Below are 15,255 nucleotides of genomic sequence, written 5' to 3' on the forward strand. Positions count from 1 at the left end.
TTACACTGGCAGAACTTCAATGTTAGGAAACTGGAAGAAACAGGAATAGAACGATTTACTTTAAATTACAGCATCCTGTCCTGATTCACCTGATATCATTTTGTCCATAGCTGTCATCCCGTTTTTGTTCTTTGAGACACAAGACAGCTATAGATAGTCTTGCATTCAGTGTCTAAAGTCAGATCTGATGTTTATGGAGGAGCACATGACAAGCTGAGGAACATGTAAATCTTCAGTTAAGAGCTGAAAGGTGCCAGTTCTGCTGTGAGAGCACTAAAAGGAATCAAACCTATGGCAAGAAGGTTCTTCTGGGACTTGGTAGCAAGCAATTGACATTTTCTCAACATGCTGAAATAATCTTTGGATTTACAACTTTGTTACTGATGTCACAGTGTGGCAATGGCTGGGTAAAGGCTGGGATGCAGCAGTGCTCTTCATGTATATTGTGCAGTCAATGTTACTTATATTGAACTACTGCTAATATTGTATAATGCCATAGCTCCAAGAAGGGAAACAAGGCATGCTCTAGACAGGCATATTGGTGTCCAAAACATGGAGAGTAATGGGATGTCTTTTCCCCATAAAAAGTCAAACATGCTCTTTCATTTGCAGTTTGCATCACCAAAGATAAAAAGGCAGAATGCCAGTCTGCCAAAGTACTTCCTTTGACAGTATTAAGCAACTGCTCATTTATTTATGACTATCATCACAAATGGACTCTGACAGTCAGGACAATCAGAATAATTTTTTTATTCATTGTTTTTCAAAGTGTTCTGAAATAAAATAAAATAAAAAATATAAAATAAAAAGCAAGGCCCACCAGGGTAAATGGAAGACATATTCTTCACAAGGAATAAAGCACTATGTTTGAAGGTAATGACTAACACCACATCAAAGACAACAACCTAAAACCAGAGAGGACTGGCCAACCAGTCAGCATCACACATAAATATTATAAGATCTATTTCTTTACAACAATCAGTTGATTTTCCTGAAGTGTAAATCAAGTTGACAGCAAAGCCATCTACAAGCTAAGCACACATTTTCCCCTCTTCCTGATGACAGCATTTTCTTTGCTTGGGGAGAGACTGGATTCTTTGAGGTATTGTCTCCCTTCCTTATCCAGCAGCCAGGGACAGTCTTAGAGACAAAGAAAACTTCTAGCCTGTAGGACATGACCCATGGTCCTGATTCACCCATTGTCCAGCTCAAGGACAACCCTATGCACCACAGCACAGTCCCAGCCTGCATGTCCAGGTTTTCCTATCACGTTGCAGAGGGACAGGAGGGAAGCAGTGGAGATGCACAGCTGGTCTCACCCTAAGGTAACACTTGACTAGAAATACTAGGGGGGTGTTGTTTGCATATAACCAAACATACCTTTTAAAACTTACTACTGTAACTTTCCCAGCCAAGATGTACAAGAAAGCAAAGGGCCAGGAACTTTGTGAGTACACCCATAAACTAGTTCCTCCTCTCAAAAGCATCATCCTATATCTGTGCTTACACCATGGTGTGTGGAAAAAACTGATCCCTAGACTGGCAGTAATTCAGGATAAAATCCAGCAGCTGTTCCACACCACCTAGGAAGTGTTTGAGGTTAATTCTGAACAACAACAAAAAAAAGGGCTAGTTTCATTGTGGATGATTTCTTGAACCAGGGGAATAAAGGAGGATGGAACCAGATGAGTTGTTTTGGTGGCAATGCTAACTTTTCCTACCATCAGCTGTCCAGGACGCTACAGTCTTCAGCAACACAGCTAAAGTGACCCTAATTCTCAAGGAAAAAGTAGATGTGAAGTTGGGTTCAAATTTGCCATTGAGGTTAAAGGAGTGCCCAAAAGGAGTACTTGCTCCTACACAGTGATTCACAGCCAGGCTCTTCCTCTCCTTTGCTTTGCTGCCCCACAGTAACGGAGCCAGTTAACAAACAGAAAAACAATTGCACCAAAAATTCTGCAGTTGTTTTGCTCCAAGCCCTCAGGAAAAAAGCCTTTTATGCTTTTAATTTTTTGTTTTTCCCCTGCGTTTTTTGCCAATTGAATCAATCAATTAAAATAACTGGATTTTTTTCCTCGCCTACCTTCTCCAGCCCACCTCTGCTCTTTCTTCTTCTCCCACTCTTTCATTTAGATCTTTATTTTTTCTATATATATTTTTTATTTTTTTTTTAAGCTTCTGGTTTGGAAAAATTACATAGCCACATTTTCACATTTCCTTTTGCCACCATATTGAAGACATTTCAGGAACACAGTGAAATGAACTTCACCCTGGACACACACATCTTCAGTTACGTTAGGGGCAAAAGGAAAAAAGACAAGAAGGCAAAGCACTTTCTGGTCCAGCTTTTATGGCTTGGCTGGCCTTTCTCTGCCTTGCTGTGACTGGCTGGTTGTTTGGATCCATCACCCACCCCCATCTCTCTATCTCCACTTTGCTGCACCACTTCTCTTCCTGTTCCTGCTATGTACACCCCTGCATCACCCCACGCAAAATAAAATAAATTGTAGGAAAACAGAAATAAAACTGTGCTGCAGATCTGAAGCTGCCAGGTGTAAGTCAAGTGAGCAAAGCTTTGAAGAGTCCGATACTCTCTTTTGACAAATGCTGGTGAATAAGGAACATCCCAGGGGCCCTGAGGCTTGTGGAGGACAAGTGTCTTGATCTGACTGTGAGGTCTTTCCTGCCAGAGCCTGTCTGAGACAAGAAGCATACAGAACGGGCTGAGGAGATCCATGCCATAAGGACAGTCAGGCTGAGGCCCTGCATGCTTTGCAGAGGGCATGAACAACAATGAGCAAATGCTGACTAGGCTGCACCTTGGCCAACACGAGGAGAACCTCCAGTTCCCAGGGGAGCACATGCCTGTCAAGCAGAGGCTGAGTTGATCCCGTTACTTGCAGCATTGACTGTTCCTGTGAGTAAAGTGGAGCAGTGGTCCTTTAACTCTTACTCCCATCACACAACAGACAGCAGGAGCCCTCACCTGTTCTCCAGACCTCTGCTGAACCAGTGAATTGAGGTTAAGATTTCTGGACAGCCTCTTCTCCCTCAGGTTTTTCTGAAAATCCCAGTCTTCAAAGAACAGCAAAACACAAAGGCAAGAAGCTACAGTCAGACATCAGTACATGCTGCACCACCGCCTTCTTCATACTCCCACATGAGCAAGAAAGAGTAGAAAGATTTTGCATCACAGAAGTTGTACTGCGCAAACAGTTGGCAATTCAGTATCTCCTAATCTTTCTTATCTGCAGACAGCCTACAAATATCTTTAGCAGTTAGTGTCAGGAGAGGGAGCAGAGAGAGCAATGCCACAGAAGTCTGAGGAAGAGGTGTTTAAGAAGCAGACCTCATGAGGTCTCTGTTCCAAATCACAAGAAATGGATGCTGAATCCTCCCCCCAGGTCACTCACAGATCTTACCTCTCCCTACACAGCAACTCTGGCAGGAGGCATTTCCATTTTCAACTAACTAAAGCCTCTGCCTTACCCCCCTCAAATGCCTGCAGCTGATTTCTGAGATTTCACCTTGTCAGATATCTTTTTTGCCAGCACTTTGCAGCAGCTTCCTCTGCCTGCAATATCTGGTGTGCCATTGTCTCAGCTGTGATCAGCTGAGTCCATCCAAGTCCCTTTTCCTCCTTCGTAACAGTCCTTAATGATTGCTGTTAACAAAGCCTTGAGGAGTTCATAGTGAAGCGAATTGTATCAACCAAGTGAAAAAGACAAAAATATCAGCATATAAAGGTCTCCATTCTAAACTGATGGTCTTTGTTCCAAACACTGTGTCCAGGGAACCAATCCTCACCTCTTAATGCCTCCCATATGCTTAAAAGGAAGGCAGAAATTACAGCTCACCATGTGCATACCATAGGGGTGAGATGCAATTTACCTTCCAGAAACAAATCCTTCCAAGCTGAAAATGCCCTTTTTTACACTACATTTTTGCTCCAGTGAAAACTTCTTAAAGGGAAAATAAATTAAAATAAAATAAAAATAGATCCTATCAGAGGTTAGAGCTCAGAGAGAAACAGGGAAAGAAGAGGTTAAATAATGGCTGCTGAGCTGGATGAGATTCATCTTGCCAGACTTAGTGAGTCTGGGCCATTTCAGTGTGGGCTGGAGAGTTTCCAGATTTGAAAGGGAACAAAAAAAAATGGACCTGAGCTAACTCCAGGCACCCTAGGTAGCTCCTGCTGGGTGCACACACTCTTCCCAGCAAGCTTGGTGCCACTACTCTCTGCCTTCTCCAACGTGGTTCTGCCTCTCCCCAACTACACCACAGCTCCACTGCTAGTCAAGTCCTGTGCCCCAGATTGTCCATCCCACTGGCAGAAATATTTCTTGTGTTACAAAGCATATTGCATGACCCTTCCCAGACTACACTGCCATCTTTTATGGATCACTTCAAAGTTTAGGGCCACAGCGACACCCATGAGCACAGGTAACTCTCAAGGCGACAATAACCTTTCTGGAAAGAGTCTGAGCCTCCTACAGCTTTTCTCACTGTCTTGCATCAGACAGGAGAGGTTAACACCTGCAGGCCAACCCCACAAGCAAGACAGCCACTAAGGACAGGCATGTTCAACCTGTCTGGCAAAGCTTTGTGGGGCCTCTGGGTGCACACATATATGTGATAGACCTTAAGGACTTAAAAAAACCTCATAAAATAAATTCCATTACATTTCTGGCAGTCCATAATATTGGGGAACTTTTATTTTCTGGTAAGGTCATTTTTCCTCACCGGCATGATCTCTTATTCACCAGAACTTCAGGGACACAAATTATAGCTTACAGAAACATAGCTCCATAAAACTTTAAAGCACATTATGACAGCAATCTTTCCTGCACAAAAGGCCACCTATCCATTTTCCACCCTAAAACCAACATCACTCAAAGCACATCAACAGCCCCATAGCATTATTACAGTAAAAAGAAAAAGCCTTAATGGCTGTCGTATTTAAACCTATAGTAGAGATAGGTGGGTATTCCCTTTTTATTTGAGAGGAAACAAGTGTCCAGAATGCAATATCAACAAAGAAGCCTTTACAGAAAAATTTTGCAGATATCTAGGCAAGATTCTCAAAGCATCAGCTTTTTCACCAGTGTACTTTTCAGTTTTCCTTCACTTTCATCTAGGTCTTTTTGTTAATGAACAAATAAAATGTGAACTGACATAGCTCTGTACACCCTTGACCTCGTTTTCTAACATCAAAACACAGACTGGTTTAGAAACAACACTGTAAAGCATTCTGAGTTGCAAAACACAGCTAAAGGAAGTTTCACCTGGCTCTGGTGAACTACATAAAGATTCTGGAGCTCTATTCCTGCATGAGAAAGCCTGTAAGCAAAATATGAAGACATGGCAGTAAACACAACAACAGCAAACAGAAAATTTCTTAATGTCAATTTATGAGTTGGGAATAAGTTATACTATCCCAGATATGTTATAACAGCAACCAACCTGTCCACAAGATCTTGGAGAGTTTCTAGACAGAGAAAATTTAAATGTAAAAAACCCCTCTATAATATAGCATACAAAAATTAAAAATAAATGCTGGAGCTTTTATAGTCTTCAATAGGATGTTTAGATTAAACGAGAATACAGTCTTGTATGCAGAGAGATAAAAGCAACCCAAAATAATTTTGGTCAGACCAGCTCTCTGGAAGGCTCCAGTCTAATTCCCTACACAAAGCAGGACTAACCCCAAAGCAAGATCAGGTTGCTCAGCACCTTGTGCTGTTAGGTTCTGAAACCCCTCCAGGATGAGGATCTCACCAGCTCCCTGGTACCTGTCCCAGAGCTGTACCGCTCCAACGGGGGAAAATTTTGCAGCAGAATTTCCCTTGCTGAAATTTGTGTCCACGACCACTGGCCTTTTCAACATGCACCTCTGACACAGCCCCACATTAGGTAGCTGCAGGCAGCAAGATCTCTCCTTCATCTCTTCTCCTTTAGGCTGAAACCCAGCCCCATCAGCCCCCCATCATGTGTCCTGTGCTTCAGCCCCCAACTGCCTCATCTGGACTCTTATGTCTTTCTTATGCTTGGGGACTCCAAAATGGACACAGCACTTCAGGTGTGACCCCCTAAGTACCAAATGGAAATGAAAAAATGCTTCCCTCCACGTTAGCTGCACTTTTACTAATGCAGCCCAGTATGTGGTTGGCCTTCACTGCAACACCATTGCTACAAGTGTGCATGGGAAACTGTCAGAAATCTTGCAAAAGTCAGGGGAAACAGCACCCACTGACCCTCTACCCACACAGCCAGTCATCTCACTTTGGAAGGTAACTGGGAAGATTTACCTTTAGTAAAGCCACACTGACTGTTCCCAGTCGCTTCCTTGTCCTTTTGTGCCTTCATGTCCTTGGACATGGTTTCAAGGAGGATCTGCTCCAAAATTTCCCCAGGGACTGAGGTGAGGCTCTGTCATTTCCTGGATCCTCCTTTTTGCCCTTTTTGAAGATGGATGTGACACCTGCCTTTTTCATGGCAGTCATCAGGATCCTTCCCCAGCTGCCAAGAGTTTTCAGTGATGCAGCCAGCTCCCTCAGTGCCCTTCAGGTACATCCTGTCTGGTCTCACAGGGTCATTAAATTTCCTTAAATGACCTACAATTTTATCTTCTTCTAATGTACCTCCCTCTCTCACAGCCAGGGAGGCCATGCTAGTGAAGCCTGGAGCCTTTTCCATGTCCTTTGTCAAGAGGACACCCAACCCATTCAGAAGTGGACCAATGCTTCCTAGCTCCACCCCTGCACATTCAAGCAATGTTTCTATATTCCTTCTGGGCAGTCCATCCCTACTTTCACTTTCTGAGCACTTACTGTTTTTATTATTTGAGCTTAGTCATGAGTTCCCTGTTCATCCATGCTGGCCTCCTGCCATGCTTGCTTGACTTCTTGCAGATCAGGCTAGGCCCTTCCTCCATTTCGGGAGGTCACCCTCAAAGTTTTAGCAGCTTTCCTGGGTGGCTTTGCTCTCCAAGGTCAACCTCCATTGCAATCTCACCTAACCCCTGAATACAATGATGCCTGATCTCCTGGTGTCAGAATCATTACTCTGCCGCTTGCCTTCCTTACTTGTCTCAAATCCACCAAGTCATAATTCCAGCAGCCAAAGCTGCCATCAGCCACCACATCTGCAATCGGTTCTTCCTTATGGAGAACTAGCAGATCCATCACCTGCCCAGCACTTACATAAAAAATTAAATGACCATTAGACTTACAGTGAAGCTCTTTCTGCTTTTTTCCCCTCATCTCCTCACCTATGGAATCCCTGCTTGAAGCGTCACAAAATCATGGAACTTTTGCATCAACTGCATTGGGGCCCTCATCACACTGGCTAACCCTAATACCAGAATAATGGAATTCATTTGCATAAGGGAGACAAAAAGCTCCCCACAACCGCAGGATCTAATTCTTTGCTGTGTGTCCTCCCATCTGGGGACAGAGACCTCCTGGGCAGCACGCACCAGACCCCGCCAGGGAGTGCTGGGCAAACTGAGGATGTTCTGTGCACTATCCCCGCTCTGGTCCTCCTGTTTTAGCCTTTTAGGTACACCCTTGTCCTTCTCTTTTCACTACTTGTCCCATGTAATCACTTGGACTCCTGAGTCTGGCACTCCAGCCCTCCTCACCAGCAAGGGACATGCAAGGGACAGGGTATAGATTACACACATCATGGTATTCTAGGGAAGAGGTAAAGACTGAAGGTTGTTACTGAAACTGAAGATTTTGATTTGGGTGAAAACCTACTCTATAAAGATGAAAGCAAGTGAGACGCAGAGACATGTTGGATCCCACAGTCACCTCCTCACAAGCCATCAAGGGCACGCTTTCCCCTCAGAGCCCAACCACCAGTAGTGCAGATGTGAGCAGATGTCCCCTAAGGTACAAATGCATAAGCATAGGGAGCAAAGTCAGGTAAAAAGGGTTATGAAACAGAAACAGGGGTTAAATGTGTGGCAGAAGGTGAAAACAGGCTGGTTCCAGTGGCAGCAACTCTGGTGCGTGCTGTGACAGCCAGCAGGTGAGCTCTTCGGTGAGTGACAAGAGCACCATGTCAAGCTCCAGGTAAAGGAACAATTCCCAGATCCTGTGCCCACATGTCTTGCTCGGTGCTGTCGAGGGAAGGTACTTCCCTCATGGTGTGCAGACTTTCTAGTGCTGATGTCTGGGAATCCAGCCTTGGGGAACAGGCCAGGGACGCAGGACTGTCACAGCACACCTTGCTATACAGCAAAAAGAACATGCTTCCGCAGCCATCCCACTGAGTGAGTGGCTCCCATGTCAAAATAGTGACACTTCCTTTGACGTTTCAGATCCAGACTGGATAAAGTGCTGAGTAACCTTGTATTGGACACAACATGACAATACTCAAATATCGCCCTGCCCGGATGTCTGGTAAGCTAAGAGGGACCATTAGCTCCTGCTTGGGTGCTTCAGAAGAAATACCAGGGGTCTTTCCAGCCACTCTCACATACACATACGAACACACACATGCACAGAGATTATACAGTTCTTAAAACACTGATGCTGGGAAGATCCTTTCTTTTACAAAGCTGCTAGAGCAGACTTGGAGCTACTCTGCCCTCGCGCGGTGCGTGGGCAGTTCTGCAGTAACGCATCTCGCTGCATCTTTATGGCTCTCTACATAGACACACATCCTCATAACTTGTCATTGTATCATCCTTATCACTGTCTGTAGTAGATGCTGTACTCATTTGCCTATGGCCTCACAGACCAGTCTGAAAGTACATCACAGATCACATCCAACACATGTCTATATCACACCCCAGAGACACTTGCCATTTTGAAAATGAGCATAAGATATCATTGGATGCTTTTTAAAGCACTTCTCAGGTCACACAATAAACATTTCTTACAATATTCCTGAAGACAGTACCCAACTCTGGAACCTTGATATCCAAAAGTCATTTTAAATTGACTCAAAGACCTCACCCAAGGGACAGAGCCAAGAAGAATTTGAAAAATCATCTGAAGCCCCAGCCCAGGAACCATTCTGTGACTCCTCTAAAAGCTGGAAAACAATCTGAACTACAGATCCAGCACACCAGAAACCACAGCCAAAGGCAATTTTGAAAATATATAGATCTAAGGCCCCACCAAAGTAATTTATCAAATGTCTCAGTGATCCCACCAAAGGGACATTTAGAAAATGCCCATAGGGCATTACTGATGAAACAATTGCGAAAATCATCAAGGCAGTTGTGAAGCTGCCCTGGAGTCAAACCATATGGATTTACTGTGAACATCTTGGTGATTCTAAAACTGCCCCAAATAACACCACATAGAAGGCGTTTTGGAAGTGATCTGTAGTGTCAAAGCACAGCCATAAACACCCCATTAAAAGGACCATAAAAAAACCAACTAAAAAATCCCACAAAGCATCTAGTATTAAAAGTCTTTTGTGTGATTTTTGGAAGCATTCTCATGGGAGCCTTTTGAAGGGATTTATACAATGATCCCTCAATTTTTTATGGTCCTATTTACAATGGCTTCTTTGTGGGGTTTTGGGCTTATTCTTGATAGCTCCTTGGCAGTATTTTCGGTCTCTTCAGTGTGTTTTCACAATAGCTCCATGATGGAGGTGGGGTATTTTTACAAGAGGCATTTCATAGATTTTTTGAGACAGTTTACATAATGGTTATGTAATGGTGTTTTGGGGGAGGACCAGAGATTTGATTTAAACTGTCTGAGTGATGTTGGATTTGCAAGTATTTTCCCTGTTAAGTCTACATTCATTGGAGCACAGCCCCCATTTTATGCCATGAAGAGCAAAGAGAAGACAATCATAATAACAGGATTTCCACTGCTGACTCAAGTTGCAAGGGAAGGGCTAGAACAGCCATACTGCAGACAGCTGAAGAAACCACCACCTTGCAGTTCATGGAGGAAAAAAGCTGAATCTGCTATGAATCTTTCCATGCTTACAAGCTGCAACAATCCCAAACTGATAATCTGTGATGGTCCACCAGTGAGCTAGGCCAACACTGACTCCCGGCCAGCTATCAGTCCCCCACAGAGAAAAATGTCAGCAAAGGAAGATGAGTGGGTTAGAAGACAGCCATGATGGGTCCGGTGCAACTTCTCTTGGAGATGCACCTGATCATGACCCAGTAAAGCACCCAAGGCCCTCCATGTGATGCATCTTGTTGCTAAACTGAAACTAACCAGTCTTGCATCGTTGCTCCTTCTGAAAGAAGTGTGCCTGACGTGAGCCTTGCCCAGGATTGTAGCTTCTCTGACCAGAGACGGTAAAGCTCTGAGATGATAGTGTGGGGATTTCTGCTCAGTCAGGGGATGTGCATCCTTCTGACTCCTTTTCTGGGCTGCAGACGGTCACCATCACCTCCAACAGCACATCTGCACTAGACTGAGTTGTGTTTCCTTGCCCTCTGCCCTCCCTGTTCATGCTGTTAGTGCCCACACCCACATGACCCCTCCTCCCAGACCTGAGCACATCCTTACAGATGTTTGAAAAGTTCAGATCATGGAAATCATCCTGGCTTTGACAAAGGCCTTATATCTGGCTATGAGAAAGCCTCCCGTTTGACTCCCAAGTCTAAAGCACCAATGACTTTGAAGGCCCATGCCCGAAGTTCTTCCTTACCCCCTCTAAGTCTGTCTTGGCTCTACATTTATGGAATATCACCAGAGGCTCATTGGAAGTCTCCCTTCCACAGATTTCACACAGCAGTCATGAAAAGACATGTTGCCCCAGAAAGACAGCTGCAGTCTTGTTACTAACCTGAGTTGGTTTCTCTTGTTTATATTTATGTTGCCTTCAGGTGTATCCAGCCTGGCTAATATCCAGGTAAATGACCTTGTGTCGCTGCACTGGTATGTTACCAGCCAGATGGATGGCTCCCAGCTTTCTTCATAGCTCCAGCAAGCCTCTTCCAGACATGAGAAAAAGTGACAAAACTGCTTCTCTGCAAAGAAAAGCAGAAGAGCATCATCAGATTTTCTTCACAGACTTCTGCAGAGGGATATTGAAAGAGCATAAAAGGAAGAGTGGAAGGTATTGGGGAATATTTTGAGACAGCTGTGGGTGAACATGGACCACAATAGTGATAGTCACAATCCTGCTATCTCTTGAGGATGGAGCCCAACCTGGTTCCCTCTTCCATCACTCCCCTGACAGCAAGCATGAGTTTCTCACCCGGGGATCCAGTTGGCTTGCTCCACAGTAAAGCCAGATTGTAAATCAACATGTAAGAAGTGGAGGATCAAAGAGTTTGGGTTCTTCCACAATTGCAGCCACAATAATCTTGCCCATCCCAAATTGGTAAACCACTGCTGAAGAACAATCCGGAGCCGCCTGCTTCTGCTCCAGGCTTGAAGGAGAGCTTGAGTGCCCAAACACTGTCCTGTTTTTCCAGGAATGTTGATTTCTCTGATAAAAGAAATCACCTCTCCTTGAAACCTTGCCTTGTTTTCAACTGAAGAACATCCATCAGGCAGCTGGACTGGAAAAGAATAAAGACATTTCTTAACACAGGGCTTGCAACAAGAGTTGAAATGCAGTAACTGACTTTTTCTCCTAGAAACTGCAGCATAAGGATTGAAAACAGACTCATGGGTCCTCAGATGAGCAGCTTAATGCAATGCCTAGCTGAAGCCAGTAGGCACTCTGAGTACTGTAGCCTTTGAGTGCCTCTAGCTGGTAGAGGATTATCCTCCAGGGGATAAAGATCCTCTGGAGGATGTTCCCAAATCTGGTGGTGGCTTTTGTCAGTTTTGACCTAAGTGACTCACAGTCAAAGCAGTTCCAACCTTTCTTCCTCTGCCTTCCCCTAACCACTCCTCCTCCCATAACAACAGAGTTCTGTGAGCCCAGAAAGCATGAAGAACTTATCTATCATGGGACCACAGGTATGGGAGTCCTGAAAAATGGAAGACCTTAAGAACAAAATCTTTAGGAACAGAACCTTTAATGTAAAATATTTCCTCTGCGAATGAACAAGAAAGCACATCAGTCATGTTTAAAAGGACATTAGCTCTGTTGCATTTAAGCCTCCAAAAGACTTTTTATAACTTAAGAAGTATTTCAAATAAAATCACTTTGTTCACAAATCAGAATTGGTTTGTAATGCTTTTGCCTATGCTTAGGCTAAAGCTCTTATTGATCTGTCCTGGGCACATCTATTTTGTATCTCTAGAGTTCTTGCACATCTTTACTCCTCTGACACCACAGACTAGTACCTGCAGCTCACGCCGACACTGTAAGCTCCTGGGGTATACGAAGCAGACAAGTCTGGCATGGTTCTGCCCTACCTGTCTTTGATACATTCTCATCTCTTCCAAAATCCATCTATCTGTTCCCTGAAATCCTTATGCCTCCCTATGATAATTATGCTCATCTCAGCCACATCAGTCATTTTTCCAAAACACACAGGCAAGTGTGGAAGTATAGCATTTCTCAGATTACTCTAACGGCCAATGACAGCTTTGAAAACTTGCCCACCCAGAAGTACCATAAGGAAGGGTCAGGAGAGGTTTCAACCATGATCTGCAAGAAGGAGTAAACACAAAATGTCTCAAGCTGGAAATCTGGGCTCTGCACAGTTGGTCCCAAGTGAAATGGCCTGACTTGCCTTTCTAAGGAGAAAGACTAAGTACGTTTGAGAGAAAGAAGACTCAAGTACAGCCTGAGATGTTCGGCTTAATGGGGATCTCATCTCAGTGTACTTGGCCTATGTGCCCTGGGGACACAGTCTCTGTGTTATAATTCTGGGGCAAACCAGATTTGATTTGCAGCATGAGTGGCAGGTTAACAGCAGCTTTCCCAGTATTGCTAGTGTGGGAAATACTGAGGTAGGATGTATTGCAGCTCTGGAGAGCCAAGCCAGTGCATCTGCTGGGTAACTGCTTCCCTGATGTCCTAGCACAAGAATGGGAGAACATCTGAGTCACCACGAGTGCTGTGTTTTGGTCAGGCCATTCCGCAGGGTAGCCTTTGGGGGCACAAAGAGCCAGGCTCTGGCTGGCCTCAACAGGTCTGCTGCATGTGAGATTCAGTACCACCTACCCCAAAAGTCATGCCGCGGAGACCACCAACACTACTTCAGTATCAGACCTCATCCCACCACATCCCAACTGCCTCTTCAAGCAGGCCACAACACAGGTGGCTCCTCCACTTCCCGGGCTGGCAAGAGGTCTCTAAGTTTAAGCCAGCCTGAGGGAGCAACGCAAAAAGAAGCCTACGGATAAGGTTCTCCCAAGTTTCTCCCTTGTACCATGCTAGCTGAGCCCTTTTTATGCATTCCCAGAGGACTCTCCAAGGACAGGACAAGTCCTATCAAGTCAAGTGAAGGAATTTAGCTCTGTGGACTTTGACATAGACTCAAAGCACAATTTAGATCGGAGGTCTATGGACCTCTGGAGGTCTCTGGTCCCATCCCACTCAAAGTAGAGCCAACACCAAAATTACATTAAGTTTCTCAGGTACATTGTGGGTGCCTTTGAGAGCACGGTGCATTCATAGAATCATAGAATCATTAAGGTTGGAAAAGACCTTTAAAATCATCAAGTCGAACCGTTAACCCAGCACTGCCAAGCCCACCACTAACCCTGTCCCTAAGCACCCTATTCTGAACCCTATGATGTACCTTGCTCTTGTTTACACATTTACAAAGTTGATGTTTTTTATTTTCTCTAATTCCTTTTTCCTATTTTAAAACATGTATTTTAAAGGAAGAAATATATGAAGAACATTAAATGTGAAGAGCAACTCAATATATCTGTCAACATTCAAAAACTAAGGATGTGCACCCATTTTATAAATGTAAACACTACTTTTTGTGTGGTATTTTACATCCTTTGTGATCTAAAGTTTAATTTCAATATGCAATTTTTACTGTGGCTACCTTAGTTTTCCCAGGACATAAAAGAACATCTGGAAAAGAGTAAAGGCAGTCATGGATTTTTTTAAGTAGGTCTTCAATACTGTCAGAGATTTCATACATATCCTTGGAAAATCAACATGAGGTAGATGCAGAGGCTGATTTGATGTGCCTGTCGGGAAATGAGGAGCATGTAGCGTGAAGGTAAGCACTGTGCAGGCATATGCTGACATTTTATCTCCACTACTTCAGGCTGCATCTCTTGTGGGCTGATAGTCTGTTGTGACATTCTGGTCAAACATCCCTCTTGATTTTAAGCTCCAAGAGGACCGTATGATGATGTAGTCTGACACAGAGTTTCACTTACTGGTACCTGCCTGCAGCACAATAATTTCTGCTTGAACTGGATCTAGAGAAAGAGGCGCTGGCATGGCATGGCAGCGCATCTGCCAGCTCTCAAAGTTTAGCCCTCCTGGCTAAATGCTGATTTCTCATCCCCAGCCGCTGGATCTTGCCAATCAATCCTCTGCTCACTAGGTTAGTACAACTAAGGTGTAACAAATCCTCCGAACTCTTGTTCCACCTGCAGCCTCAAAACAGACTGGTCCAGCCTCTCTGAAAGTTTATGAATTCACGATCGGCTTCCAGGCCAGAACAATATCTTAACCTCTGTGTACAGATTTCATAACTCAGAATTTGTTCTGCATTTAGCTGAAAATTTGTCTCAGTCAGTAACAATGACTCTGTACCGAGAACCTGACTATATGTATAGCTTCAGGTTTTTAAATTCATACCCAGGCACTTGGCAGGATGGAAACGAGCTTGAGGGCAGGGGGAGAGCGGAGGCGGCAGCCACCATGAGCGCAGGGAGGGCTGTCAGCTGGAGGCGATCCACCGGAGATGTTGAGTTGTGTGTGTGGGAAGAGCTCAGAAATAGCACTCCCTTAAAAATCCTGGGATTTTAAAGCAGACTTCTGGGGCCTCGCTCCCGGTTTGGCTGCAGCAGTCCCGGCAGAGCCACCTCCAGGGTGTTGGCCCTCGAGGAGTGGTGAGACGCGGGGGCAGGGCGCGGGCCGCGGCGGGCCCCGCTGAGGGGTCTGCCCGTTCCCCGGGCCCATCCTCGCGAGGCGCCGGTCAAGAAAGCGGCAACGTCTTGCCGGGGCTTCCCCGGCCCTGAGCAAGCCCGGGTAGCTGCTGCGGGCCGGCGGCCGCGCTCCCGCTCGGCACCGTTTTCCCGGCTCGGAGGGACACGGGCCCGGGCCCGGTGGAGGCGGCGGCGGCGGGCGGGCGGCGGGCGGTTCCCGGGAGGACGCAGGAGCCCGTTGCCCGGCAACAGCGGGGCACCGAGGGGCGGCGCGGCGGCGCGGCGCGGCGTAATGACG

At 45.2% G+C, this 15,255-nt stretch overlaps 1 long non-coding RNA gene across 1 annotated transcript; it reads right to left on the reverse strand.

Annotated features, from left to right (window-relative positions):
* Positions 1 to 769: 769 nt before the first annotated feature.
* Positions 770 to 15,214, reverse strand: LOC114018101 (uncharacterized). Its single transcript, XR_008735394.1, has 3 exons — positions 14,668 to 15,214; positions 11,191 to 11,497; positions 770 to 10,960 (listed from the first exon to the last, which is right to left on the reverse strand). It is a non-coding gene; the product is annotated as an uncharacterized LOC114018101 (long non-coding RNA).
* Between the last annotated feature and the right edge of the window lie 41 nt (positions 15,215 to 15,255).

Source organism: Falco cherrug, chromosome 16, assembly GCF_023634085.1.
Source record: "Falco cherrug isolate bFalChe1 chromosome 16, bFalChe1.pri, whole genome shotgun sequence".
NCBI classification, from domain to species: Eukaryota; Metazoa; Chordata; class Aves; order Falconiformes; family Falconidae; genus Falco; species Falco cherrug.